The sequence below is a fragment of the Malania oleifera genome, chromosome 4, assembly GCF_029873635.1.
Source record: "Malania oleifera isolate guangnan ecotype guangnan chromosome 4, ASM2987363v1, whole genome shotgun sequence".
NCBI lineage: Eukaryota > Viridiplantae > Streptophyta > Magnoliopsida > Santalales > Ximeniaceae > Malania > Malania oleifera.
The window spans coordinates 15,216,312-15,231,408 of NC_080420.1; the positions used below are offsets into that span (position 1 = coordinate 15,216,312).

General features: G+C 35.0%; 1 protein-coding gene across 1 annotated transcript in view; it reads left to right on the forward strand.

Moving 5' to 3' along the window:
* Window positions 1-14,987: 14,987 nt before the first annotated feature.
* The window catches only part of LOC131152765 (ribulose bisphosphate carboxylase large chain), a 3,015-nt gene continuing 2,905 nt past the window's right edge, over window positions 14,988-15,097 (forward strand). Inside the window, exon 1 of the mRNA XM_058104614.1 lies at window positions 14,988-15,097. This exon is cut by the window's right edge and continues 2,905 nt beyond it. The gene's annotated coding sequence lies outside the window, so the exon portion shown is untranslated.

Sequence of the window (15,097 nt, forward strand, 5' to 3'; positions counted from 1 at the left end):
AGGACTAATCAGAAGTATCATATGGTGCAAGCACATGAACTTAAAGAAGACGAAGACTCAAAATGTTTATTCATTGTAATTTATATTTATCATTTTTGGTCTGTAATAGTAAGATGGAAAATAGTTTGTAATAATTAATGTCTTACTTGTATGATAGGATGGATGAGCTTACGACCATAGATGGACCTTAGGAAACACCCTTCTCTACGTGCACATATATATTTGGTTAAATGGAATGGGGGAACATCTAAAATTGATAAGGGGGGCATCTAAAATTAAAATGCCTATCATATTATGCTCACAAACCTTTGAGGCTTAGATTTGTTTTAAATACAGTGTCGCATGTGCTTAAATGAAATTATCTTTATAAAAAAATTTAGCTGATATTCATTACTTTGCCACAAGTTGTTTATGTTTGCTATATGATCTTGCATGTGATTATTAAATTTTAAGGATCATCATGATTGTGGTTTTTCTAGTTATATTTTAGTTTGTGCTTCATTGTCAAACGAGAAAATTTTTGTTTGCTTGCATTAAATTAAAGTCTCTTTTCTACAAGCAACCCCCAACACCATTTTGCAAACATCATAAGGGGGATATATATTTATATATATACATATGTATTTATTGTAATACTTTATGGTAAGAACTATTTTCAAAACTCAAACTTTTTCTCTTGCCTCATATTTATTATTATTATTATTATTATTATTATTATTATTATTATTATTATATACAGATAAGTTATAAAATTGCATAACTGGTTCGGTAACTTCACATAAAAATGCATGCGAACTAGTTAGACTGTGTTTATGCTCAAACTTTTTTTTTGGTATCATATGTCGTGTTCTTTTAACTCAAATCCTTCACGAGTCTTATGATATGTGTCAATTGAAATGGTTTGTGTATATTTATGGTCTAATTATGTTTTTCATATCATTTAAGTCATTTAAATGACCAGTTGTATTGTTTGTGTGCTAAATTGTTAAGGTTATCTTTGTCATTCATTTTGCATTGTATGGTTATTCTATCTCTTGAATGACTAAGAATTATACTTCTATTTCATGATTTGAGAATACAACTATTTGAGTACATAGTTGTGGATATTTTGAAAATATTTTATTCAATCACGTCATTTGCATACAGAGATTTTTGGAAAATGTTCTATTTTTAAACGACATGCTGCCGAATTTTCTAAAAACCATTTCCTAAACATTTCCTGTATTTAGATGATTATTTGCCTATACACTTAAATTTTTATTTATGCCTTTTTTTCTGTTGCCAAAAGGAGGAGAAGTAGACAAATATTTGTCATCATCAAAAAAGGGGAGATTGTTGACCTTATTGGTCATATCCCGTTTTGATTATGACAAATATTCTGATATTTAATGGTTGATGAGTTTGTGTGTAGGACTAATCGAAAGTATCATATGGTGTAAGCACATGAGCTTAAAGAAGACAAAGACTCAAAATGTTTATTCATTGTAATTTATATTTATCATTTTGGGTCTGTAATAGTAAGATAGGAAAATAGTCTGTAATAATTAATGTCTTACCTGCATAGTAGGATGGATAAGCTCAAGACCATAGATGGACCTTGCGCCGGATTTTTTTGGTTTCTTAAAAAATACCTAGAATGACCCTAGGACACTCATACATGCACATATATATTTGGTTAAATGGAATGGGTGATCACATGATTAAACAGAACCGAAACGTACTTAAGTTACATGTTTCGTCAACCATACTGCACAAGTATAGTATCACCTGGTCGACCGAATCGGGACTAGGTCAACTATTTGACCACTGCCCGATCGACCATGACATGACAGTTCATTCTCACCCGATTGACCAAACACTTTCAGAGTCAACTCTTTGACCTTACGGTTGAACAAGCCCAAAACATAAGCCAACGCCCTGGTTGACTGAGTTCCCACGTATGAGAACTCAACACCTTGGTCGAATGAACTACTTAGTTCAAAAGGTCCCGGTCGATCGAACTGCGAAGAAAAGAAAAATAAGCTTAGGGACGCCATGTCCGGTAAACCAAAGTTTTAGTTCAAATCATGCTCGGTCGACTGAACGTGCACAACTCGGTCAACCGAACCTTGCTTCGGTCGACTAGTGCTCTTGGGTTGCCCCAATATTTTTACTGTGGTTAAAATATTTAAACGGGGTTAATTGTATTAAAATGTATTAAAATATTTATAATAATTCTATACATGTCCTGAACGGTTATATTTTTAGGGAACTCTATATATACCCCTTCATTTGCAAAAATTAGCAAGAGATTAGCAAAATAATTAGCAAATATCTTTTGAATCTCAAAAAGCCTATATTTCATATTCAAACTTTATACTCCCACTCTTACTCATCCATATTGCAAATACCACTTAGTAAGAGTGCTCTTGTGTTCATCTCACCAAGCTTAAACTCTCACTTGCTCATTTTGATTGAGATTAATTTTTCTTTCAGAGTAAGCTTATAGTTTTTCTAAGGGGCTTCGTAAATAAGCTTTCCATAGAAAAATTTCTTAGAGCTTCTGAGTTTTTCATTTTGATTGCAATACTTAAGAGTTCATATTGTGCTTTGGTTGCAAAAATATTTTTCAAACTGTTTTCAAATATCTCTTGTGCTTATCTTTGAGAAATATTTTGAGATATTTGCTTGCATGCTGAAGATCTTTGTTGCTATACCTTTTGATTGAGATTATCATTTTATTACAAAGATCAAATAAATATTTTACAAACTATTATTTAAATATCTCTTGTGATTTATTTTGATAAAAATATTTGTTGAGGATATTTAAAGCGTGCTTGAGATCTTTGATGTTGCATTGTGATTGATACTATCATTTTGACACAAAGATCATATCATTTACACTCTCACGCACTGATCGCAATATTTACATAAATATTTGAGAGTAGACAATTAGACTACACTAAGCTTATCAAATCCTATCTTTTCGTAGTGTATTGATTATATTATGCGTATTGTAGGACATATCTACTTAGTTTAGAAGCACATTTGTTGTACACAAATTATATTGAGAAATTTGTTGTATTCCAGGTGTGGCCTGAGGGGGTGGTAATCCTATCCGGAAGGATTGGGTAGATTGAGGTCCGCCTTGTGTTAATTGACTTGATTGTAAAGGTTGAGGTTAGCCCTGTACTAATTGACCTGGTTGTTTAGATGTTGCTCCCCCTGTTAAGTGAGCCTATAGTGTAATTCTTGTGCTTGTTAGCCAAGGAGGGGACGTAAGCAGTTTGTCGAACCTTGATAACGTTTCTAGGTGTCATCTCCTTCACTACTTTATTGTGCATGTTTGGTTAAATTTCTATTGCAGTTTAAATTCCGTTGTATATTTACATTGATTTATTTTACATGCACTATGTTTACCTTATAGATCATGCTCGGTTTTGATTATGACAAATAATCATTGTATCTAATGAGTGTTGAGACTTTATGTAGGAACCTAAAAATGTCAAGATCAAGATGCACATAAAGCAAGTGAAGATGGAAGACCAAATTCCATTTGTGTTGTAATATATATTTCATTTGCAAAATTGGTCTGTAATAGTAAATTAGGGGACTTTACTTGTAATAATCACACACCCCACGTGCATGGTCTAATAGGTAAGCTCAGAATTCACTAATAACTAAAATTGAACTTAGAAAAGATCCTAAGACACTCACCTTTGCACTCATACATGTTAGGTACTTGAATAGGGTGGTTATGAATTAAAACTGGACCGAAATGTACACTTTGTGCACTTTCGGTCGACCGGCACATGCAGTTCATTATGCCTTGGTCGGCTGAACCCGGTCTGGGTTAACCAATTGACCATAGCCCAGTCGAACGAATTAGTTTAGTTCAAATACACCCGATCGACTAAACCTCCTAGGAGTCAACTGTTTTACTACCTGGTCGATCGAGTCCAAAATGTACTCCAACGCTATGGTCGACCGAGGGTCCTTGGAAGATGTCTCAGCGTCTGGTCAACCGAATCATCGAGTTCAAATATCCCTAATAGACCGAACCGCGCTAGTTGGGAAAATCGCCTCTCCCGGCCGAATGACCCTAAAGTTCACAAATGGCCCGATCGACTGAGCCATATAAACTTTGGTCGACCAAAAGTGTTCTAGTCGACTAAGTCTCTCGAGTTGCCCTGAACTTTTTTATCGTGGTTAATTTTTTAAAACAGGGTTAAAATAATAAAAACATCATAAATCTTTTCTAATAATCTCAATCTTGTCCCCAACGGTTATAATTCTTGGAGTGTCTATATATACCCCTTCATTTGGGAAAATTAGTAAGATGATTAGAAAATCAAAGTGAAAATTTTCTCTTAAGCCAAAAGTTTCCTACTACTTATACTTTATCTAAAACCACTTAATCTTGCATTCTACAACTTTCCATATCCTTAACCTCCCATTTGTTTCTTGATTAATTTGATTTTTACGAGACCAAAACCTAAGTGTTCTTAGGGGGGCTTTGCTCATAAGCCTTTCCTAAGAAGACTTGTATTGATCTTTCGAGTGTTGCATTTTTGTTGAAATAACTTAGGAAGTTTGTATTTGGTTTCTGGATTGCAAAACGTTTTCAAAACTTACTCAAATATCTTGTGTGATTTATACTTAATATACCTGTGAGAAGATATTTGTGTTTGTGATATTAATATTTGAGCAATATTTATTCACTTACATATTATTTGCTAAATACAAAGATTACATATCTTTTGCAAACCAAGCATATACGTTATATTCTTGATTAAGATATCATGATGTTTGATACATTTGAAACTTGCTTGACATCTTTGTGTGAATCTGTTGATTGAAAATCTTGAGATACAAAGATTGTTTGTTGATACTCTCATGCACTTATTACACTGATAGAAAATACATTTGAGAGTTGAACTATTGGACCACATTGACATCAGCCCTGTGCTAATTAATCTAATTTGTATAGGTGCCGCTCCACCCGTTAAGTGAGTAAGTTATAGTGGTAATCCTTGTGCTTGTTAGCCAAGACGAGGACATAGGCAATTGGCTGAACCTCGATAACATCTCTGTATGTCACTCTTACTTTACTGCTTTCTGGTGCATGTGGTGTTGATTAAATTGCTCTATTTAAAATTCTGGTATATTTACAATACTTGCATTAGATTGACCATAAGGTTGTGAACATACTGGTGTTAGAATATTTACCTAGGGATTAAATTTTAAAAATACCAATTCACCCCCCCCCCCCCCACCCTTCTTGGGATCATGTTAAAGCTAGCAACTGGTGTTAGAGCCTAGGCTGCATAGACTAGCTATTATTGTGCAAAAAGATCACATATGGCTCATAGCTCCATGACCCCTTTCCCTAAGGGACCATCTTCCACATGACCTCCTATTTTCAGTGGTGTTAATTACACCTTCTGGAAATATAAGATGCGCATCTACCTTCGAAATACTGATTGGAAGGTGTGGATGATTGTCTCTAAGGGAAACTATGTTCCTATGAAAACTGAGGGTGCAACTAGGATTCCTAAGACTGAGGATGAATATGATGATGATGATATGAAAGATGTTAGTCTTAATGCCACTACCATGAATATTTTATACTGTAGTCTTGATGTAAATGAGTTTAACAAGATTATGGCATGTTCTACTACAAAAGAAATATGGGATAAGTTAGAGGTCACATATGAGGGTACTAGAGACGTGAAGGACAGTAGGATAGATATGTTGACTAGTGAGTGTGAGGCATTTGGGATAAATGTAGGTGAGTCCATTTAGAGCATGTACACTAGATTCACACACATTATAAATTCACTGTATACATTAGAAAAAACCTATCCCACATATGAGATGATTAGGAAAATCCTCAGAGGCTTACATCCTGTTTAGGAAGCCAAGGATACGACCATTGCTAAGGGTAGAGACTTTAAGGCCATGACCTTAGATGAATTGATAGGTTCCCTGATCATATATGAATTGACCATAAACGAGAGACTTAATGAGCATAATAGGGCAAAGAAAGTGACTGCATTGAGAGCTTCCACTAACACATTTTGTGAGTACAGTGAATTTGACACTAATGATGAAATGGCCATGCTAACCAGAAAATTCAGCAGATTCTTCAGAAAGAACAGGAAGCCTTATAAAAAACATAAAGAGTCTACTAATGAGAAGGGAGAGTCCAACAAAATAAAAGAAAAATCAAATGGTCCTACATGCTATAACTGCAACAAGGTTGGGCACATCAAACCTGACTACCCACTACTGAAAAAGGAGGCCAAGAAAAAGAAGAAAGCCATGAAGGTCGCGACTTCATAGGACCAACTCAGCAACAGCGACTCATAATCAGATCACAGCGACACCGAGGTCGCTAATCTATGCTTGATGCCACACGAGGATGAGGTATTGTCTTCAAGTTCATTATCTTCTTATTGTTCATCTGACGATTGTGATTCTAGTTGCATGCCAACATTTAGAGAGTTACAGTTTGAATATATTCGTTTTTCTAAATTGTTAGGCAAAATGACCAAAGAAAATAATTATTTAAAAAAGAAATGTGAAAATTGGTCAAAGTTGTTTAATATGACAAAAACCTCTCATGCCTCTATTTTAAAAGAAAAAGATGCCACTATTGCTGAGCTTGAGAGGAAATTGGAGGATAGTTCTAAAATCATTTTTAAATTCACTAAGGGCAAAAATAATTTTGAAAAACTACTTGATGCCCAAAGAAACTCCTTAAGTAAAGAGGGTCTTGGTTTTAATGGTGTTGAAAATGTTAGACGACCTAATATTTACTTAGGACACTTTACACGTGAGTCAAAATCTCATATTCCTCCCAAAGAGCCTAAGTGTATATTAAGATGTTTTAAATGTAAACAGATTGGTCATATTTAATTTGATTGCCCACTTAGGAATAAGCATGCTAAAATTAGGAAAGTATGGGTAGTTAAGGGAGATCCTGCTACTAACCCCCGTGGATCCAACAAAATTTGGGGACCCGCATCTGTTACTTAGCTTATTTGGAAGGTATGCCTAAGATCGTCCTCCTCCAAGGACTGGTGGTACTTAGATAGCGGTTGCTCACAGCACATGACCGGTGACAAGAGCAAATTCACATCAATTGTTCCCAAGGATGGAGACTATGTGAAATTTGGTGACAATGTCAAAGGACACATCATGGGGGTAAGTAAGGTTGGTAAGGATTTCTCTCTTACTATTGATAATGTTTTTGTTGGTTGATGGACTGAAGCATAATCTACTTAGCATAAGTCAATTGTGTGACATGGGATATAAAGTATCTTTTGAAAATGAAAAATGCAAAGTAGAAAATAAATCATATCACAAAGTGCTTTTTACTGCTGATCGCCATGAAAATGTTTATACTACTTCTCTTGATAATTAGGCTTCACAACAAGTAACATGATTCTCTGTTGTAAATGAAGCTAGTTGGTTATGTCATAGGTGCTTAGGACATGCAAGCATGGATTTATTGTCAAAACTTGTTAGAAAAGAACTAGTGAAAGGCTTGCCAAAAATGCATTTTGTAAAGGATAAAATTTGTGATGCATGTCAAATGGGTAAGCAAACCAAATCTAGTTTCAAGAAAAAGAAATTCATATCTACTACTAGACCACTTGAAATGCTTCTATTAGCTTTATCGTGATCCCAAGAGGGGGGGTGAATTGGTATTTTTAAATTTTAAGCTCTAGGTCATTCACCTAATACCAGTATATTCACAACCCTATGGTCAATCTAGTGCTAGTAATGTAAATGTATACCAGAAAGTAGATAAAGCGATTTAATCAAACATACATGCACCAAAAAGCAGTAAAGTAAGGGTGACACACATAAATGTTATCGAAGTTCGGCTAATTGCCAACGTCCCCGCCTTGGCTAACAAGTACAAGGATTACCACTATAACTTGCTCACTTAAACGAGTGGAGTGGCACTTATACAAAACAGGTCAAATTAGCACAGGGCTGACCTCAACCTTTACAACTAGGTCAATTATCACAAGGCTGACCTCAACCTACACAATCCTTACAGGGCTAGATTACCGCCCCCTCAGGCCATGTCTGGAATGCTCAAAATTACAATCAAATAGTATAATCAGATTGCTTTCATGTAAAGTGGATATGTACCCAAATAAACTCAATCATATACACCACAATATGATTCAATATGTAAGCTCAATGTGATCTTATCTTTTAATTCTCAAGTATGTTTACTATCAGTGTAATGAGTGCGTGAGAGTATCAACAAACAATCTTTATATCTCAAGATATTCAAGCAATCGTGTTCACACAAAGATGTCAATCACACTTCATATATTTCAGACAACAAGTTATCTCAATATAAGTATATGAAGTTCTGTATAAGTTTGGTTTGTAAAATGGTTTTAATCTTTGTATCCAATAAAAGATATAACTCAATGAATGTTTGTCACAGAGATTTTTATCACCCAAACAAATATCTATTCAAAGATTTATCAAAAGAAAACATACTAGATATTTAAAAGAATTTGGAAAATATTTTGCAACCAAAAACAAATACAATCTTCTTAAGATGTTGCAATGAAAGTGCAATTCTTAGAAGATCAAATAAAGTCTTCTTAGGATGAACTTATTAGCAAAGTTCCCTAAAAATCCATTTTGGTTTGGCTCTCAAGAAAATCGTGTCAATCAAACAAACCAAGGAGAGCAAACCTTTCCAAGAAAAACACTCAATTGACTTACAGCGTGTTTAGACAATAGTGGCGGGTAAGTATGAGTGGATGGATATTCAAAGTCACAAGGTAAAAGCTCTGGAGAAATATTTTTAATTGTATATTTTCAATCTGTATCTAATTTCTCTAAATAGCAGGCATATATAGGTATACCATAAATGATGCTCGCAGGGGACATGATCAGAATTATTAGAAAAGAATAATACCATTTTTAGTAATTAATATAGTTAAATATGGAAACTTTTCAAAATAACTCAAGAGCACCGGTCAACCAGAAACATTTTCGATCGACCCAAGTTCATATGGTTCGGTCGACCAGGCCAAAAATGAACTTTAGAGTCAGTCAAACAGATCAGTATGTCTGAGGCAATTTTTCCAAATTATCGAGATTCGGTTGTCCAAGGTAAAAATGAACTAAGGTCTTGGTCAACCGAAAAGAGGTGATTTTTTGATTCCCCGAGGTCGGTCAACCAAGACTAGAATGAACTTGACTGGTCAGTCGACCAAATCGTCGGATCCCACACATGGGGCTTCGATTGACCAAGTTGGTGTAGTATAAAAATCTCTCGATCGACCGAGAGGTCAAAATGTTGACTCCCAGGTGGTTCAGTCGACCGGGGTCAAATGAGTTGCAGTGGCTCGGTCGACCGGACAATGGTCAACTTGTTGACTCAGACTGGTTTCAGTCGATCAGGAGAAAATGACTTATGTAGGTCGGTTGATCAAAAGTAAAAAATTATTTTATTTCTATCATTTTTCAAGCATGCAATCATCCAAATCAAATGATCAATCATATGTATGCATGAGTGAGTGACCTAGGGTCATTTTAGGCCTTTTTGAAGACACCAAAAAAATCTGATATCGGAGGGTAAACCCTAAGGTCATTTTCATTATAAGCTTATATATTTGACCATGCATATGATGTGTGTAATTGTTACAAGTAAAAATCCTAATTACTATTACAGATCAATTACATAACTGAATTATATATATCACAACACAAAGTAATTTGGTCTTCAATAGAAATTTGATCTTCAAGCTTCACTCTCTCCATGTGCATTATGATCTGTCAATTTAAGTTCATGCACAAGGCCTAAAACACTCATTAATCACAATGAGTATTTGTCACAATCAAAACCGAGCATGACCTATAAGGTCAACATTCTCCCCCTTTTTGATTATGACAAATATGATCAACAAAAATATGGGTTTAAGCCTAAAAAGGCTCCCCCTATCAATGTGCATCCACTTTATTTTTAACCAAGTTATTTTACCCATTATTTTTGCCCCTTTTTCATCTCCCCCTTTTGGCAACAGCAAAAAGGGTCATATGAGTTAACACTCTAGGCAAAAGCTAAGTGTTGCATTTGTACATGAAAAATTTTGGAAAGATTATATCAGCATAACTGTGAACAAAGGAATTGACCATCAGAAGGCATAAGCATGTGTGATTGTTGTAGATATAAGACATGTGCACACAAGCAAGAATCAACATGCATAAAGTCACAAGCAAGAAGACAAATCAACAATAATATTAGTTGCCAAAACTTACAAATTTCATGTGAGAGCTCCACCTAAGTATATGCAGGCTATGGAATATCTAAGAGGCTTCTCTACTATGCATCAAACCTAATTCGCGTCTAATTTGTATGAATCTATCCTTGGGAAGTGGTTTAGTAAATATATCTGCCCATTGTTCATTAGTGCATACAAACTCAAGAGCCACATCTCCTTTTTGCACATGATCACGAAGAAAGTGGTGCCAAATCTCAATGTGTTTAGTTCGTGAATGTGAGATAGGATTCTTAGAGATGTTGATTGCACTAGTATTATCACATTTAATCGGAATTGTTTCATAATGCAATCCAAAGTCCACAAGCTGTTGTTTCATATAAAGAGTTTGGTCATAACAACTTCCAACCGCAATGTATTCTGCTTCGGCAGTGGATAAGACAACTGAGTTCTATTTCTTGGAGAACCAAGAGACAAGAGTTGTCCTAAATAGTGACAAGTGCCGCTAGTATTTTTTCTATCAATTTTTCTACCGGCAAAGTCAGCATCAGAATAACTAACAATCTCAAAAGAAGTATGCTTAGGGTACCACAAGCCTAACTCTATAGTCCCAACAAGGTACCTAAGGATATGTTTAACATCTTTTAGATGAGATTTCTTAGGGGTAGCCTAAAACCTAGCGCACATACACACACTAAACATAATGTCAGACCTACTAGCAGTGAGATATAGGAGACTTCCAATCATGCCACGATACAATTTTACATCAACAAGAATTCCTTGCTCATCTTCATCAAGCTTAATGGAAGAAATCATAGGCGTGCTAAGGATTTTACAACCTTCCATATTAAATTTCTTTAGCAAGTCCCTGATATATTTAGATTGGCATATGAAAGTTCCACATTTTGCTTGCTTAATTTGTAACTCCAAAAAGAAACTAAGTTCACCCATCATGCTCATTTCAAATTCATTTTGCATGCATTTGGCAAACTCATTACACAACTCATCACTAATGGCTCCAAAAATGATATCATCCACATAAACTTGAACAAGAAGCATATCATTATTTTTGGATTTGATGAAGAGTGTAGTGTCAATCTTACCATGTGTAAACCCATTTTCTAATAGAAAACCTCCAAGTCTCTCATAACAAGCTCTAGGAGCTTGTTTTAATCCATACAAGGCCTTAGACAACCAGTAAACATGATTTGAATATTTATGATTTTCAAAACTAGGTTGTTGTTCTATGTACACCTCTTCATTAATATAGCCATTTAGAAAAGCGCTTTTAACATCCATTTGAGATAATTTAAAATTTTTAAAAGCGGCAAAAGCAAGTAGCATACGAATAGCTTCTAACCTAGCAACAGGAGCATATGTTTCATCAAAATCAATTCCTTCTTACTGGTTATACCCTTGGGCAACTAGTCTAACCTTATTCCTAGTTACTACCTCATTCTCATCTTTCTTATTTCTATATACCCATTTGGTTCCAATGATGGTATGATCACTAGCCCTAGGAACAAGAGTCCACACTTTGCTTCTTTCAAATTGATTTAGTTCTTCTTGCATAGACATTACCCAAGACTCATCTTCTATGGTTTCTTCAATGTTTTTAGGTTCTTCCTAGGATAAGAAAGTTGAATGACTCACTAGATTTTTCAAGGAGGATCTTGTGGCAACACCATGAGATGGTTCACCTATGATTTGATCTAAAGGATGGCTTCTTATATATTTCCAATCTCTAGGGAGCTCCTGTTTTTCACTTTCGTCAGATGATTTTTCATTTGCTCCAGGGTTTTCACTTGCATTGTTTTCAATAGATAATTTATGTAAGCATCTTCTAATGTCAATATCATCTTCATCATCTTTATTAGAAAATGGATTAGATTCATCAAATACGACATGAATGGATTCAATGACAGTTAATGTTCTTTTATTGAAAACTCTATATGCTTTACTGTTTAGTGCATAACCTAGGAAAATACCTTCATTAGATTTAGAGTCAAATTTTCCTAAGTGTTCATTATCTCTAAGCACGAAGCATTTACACCCAAACATATGAAAATATGAAATATTGGGTCTATGGTTGTTCCACAGTTCATAGGGAGTTTTATTGATAGATGGTCTAATTAGCTCCCTATTCATAACACAACATGTAATATTTATGGCTTCAACCCAAAAATATTTTAGTAAGTTATGTTCATTCAGCATTGTTCTACCCATTTCTTGCAGTGACATATTCTTTCTTTTTACCACACCTTTTTGTTGAGGTGTTCTAGGCACGGAAAAGTTATGTGAAATGTCTTCTAAGTCACAATATTTTTTTATGCTCTCATTTTTGAACTCTGTGCCTCTATCACTTCTAATTTGAGTTATCTTATATCCTTTTTCATTCTGAATTCTTCTACAAAGTTTGGTGAACTGTTCATAAGATTCATTTTTAAGTGCCAGGAACAGTACCTATGTAAATCTAGAAAAGTCATCCACAATCACAAAGGCGTATGATTTACCACCAAGGCTCTATACAGGATTAGGACCAAAGAAATCTAAATGGAGCATTTCAAGTGGTCTAGTAGTAGATATGAGTTTCTTTTTCTTGAAGCTAGACTTTGTTTGCTTACCCATTTGACATGCATCACAAATTTTATCTTTTACGAAAGACATTTTAGGCAAGCCTATAACCAGTTCTTTTCTAACAAGTTTAGATAGTAAATACATGCTAGCATGTCCTAAGCACCTATGCCATAACCAACTGGCTTCATTCACAACTGAGAAGCAAGTGACTTGTTGTGATGCTAAATTATCAAGGGAAGTAGTATAAACATTTTCATGGCGATTTGCAGTAAAAAGGACTTTATGATCTAATTTGTTTTCCATTATGCATTTATCATTTTCAAAAGATACTTTATATCCTATGTCACACAACTGACTCATGCTAAGTAGATTATGTTTCAGCCCATCAACCAATAAGACATTATCAATAGTAAGAGAGGAATCCTTACCAACCTTAGCTACCCCGATGATGCGTCCTTTTGCATTGTCCCCAAATGTCACATAGCCTCCATCCTTGGGCATGATTGAAGTAAATTTTCCTTTGTCACCGGTTCTTGGAGGAGGACGATCTTACGCACACCTACAAGATTAGCTAAATAACTTATGTTGGTCCCCGTATTTTGTTGGGTCCATGGGGGTTAGAGGTCGGATCTCCCTTAACTATCCATACTTTCCTAATCTTAGTGTGCTTATTCCTAAGTGGACAATCAAATTGAATGTGACCAATTTATTTACATTTAAAACATTTTATTCTACACTTAGGATCTTTAGAAGGAACATAAGACTTTGACTCACATGCAAAATGCCCTAGGTAGAGATCAGATCATCTCACATTTTCAACACCATTAAAATCAAAACTTTCTTTACTTAAGGAGTTTCTTTGGGCACCAAGTAGCTTTTCAAAATTGTGTTTGCCCTCTGTGAATTTGAAAATGATTTTGGAGTTATCCTCTAGTTTTCTCTCAAGTTCAACAATAGTAGCATTTTTTTCTTTTAAAATAACCGCATGAGAGGTTTTTTCAATTTTAAGCATTTTTTACAAGTTTTCGCATTTCTTTTCAAACCATCATTCTCTTTGGTCATTTTACTCAATAGTTTAGATATGTTAATATAATAATATTGTAATTCTCTAAATGTAGGCATGCAATCGGAATCACAATCATTAGATGAATAATATGCAGATGATGAACTAGAAGACGATACCTCATCATCATGTGCCATCAAGCATAGATTAGCAACCTCTGAGTCACTATTGTCTGATTCTGATTTGCTGCTGCTAAGTTCATCCCATGATGTACCAGCCTTCATGGCTTTCTTCTTTTTCTTAGCTTCCTTTTTCAGCAGTGGGTAGTCTGGTTTGATGTGCCCAACCTTATTGCAGTTATAACACGTAAGAGCATTTGATTTTTTTTTTTTTTGGTTCGAATCTCCCTTCTCAGTCACAGACTCTCTGTACTTTTTGTAGGGCTTTCTATTTTTCCTGAAAAATCTGCTAAACTTTCTAGCTAGCATTGCCATGTCATCATCAGAGTCAGGTTCGCTGCAATTACTAGATGAGTTAGTGAAGATTTTCAATGCAGTCACTTTCTTAGCCTTATTATGCTCATTAAGTCTCACATTTATGGCTAATTCATACGTGATAATAGAACCTATCAATTCATCTAAAGACATGACCTTAAGGTGTCAACCTTATAGGTCATATCCCTGTTTTTGATTATGACAAATACTCTGATATTTAAATAGTTGATGAGTTTGTGTGTAGGACCAATTGAATGTATCATATGGTGCACGCACATGGCATATGAAGTGAAGACCTGAAGACCCTGAAGATCATGTTTATTGTATTTCATTATTTTTTGGGTTTGTAATAGTAATTAGGAGAATATGGTCTGTAATAATTAATGCCTTACCTACTTGGTCGAATCGATAAGCTCAAGACCATAGATGAACCTTAGGGAATACCCTTCGGTCGACCGACACAGGATTTTTTCAGTATTTTGAAAAAGGCTTAGAAGAGACCCTAGAACACTCACTCATAAATACATATGATTGATTATTTGATTTGGGTGATTGCATTGGAAAAAAGGACCAAAATGCACACATTGTGGACTTTTGGTAGACCGATCAAGGCAGTTCATTTTGCCTCGATCGACCAAATCCGGCCTGGGTCAACAAATTGACTTCCATTCCTCTCATTAGCCCATATGTAGCACTCATAGCCACAGCTCTAACTCGACTATTTCCTAATAATTGCTGGACCTCACAAGTCACATGAATTAGTTGACCGACAGTATCTC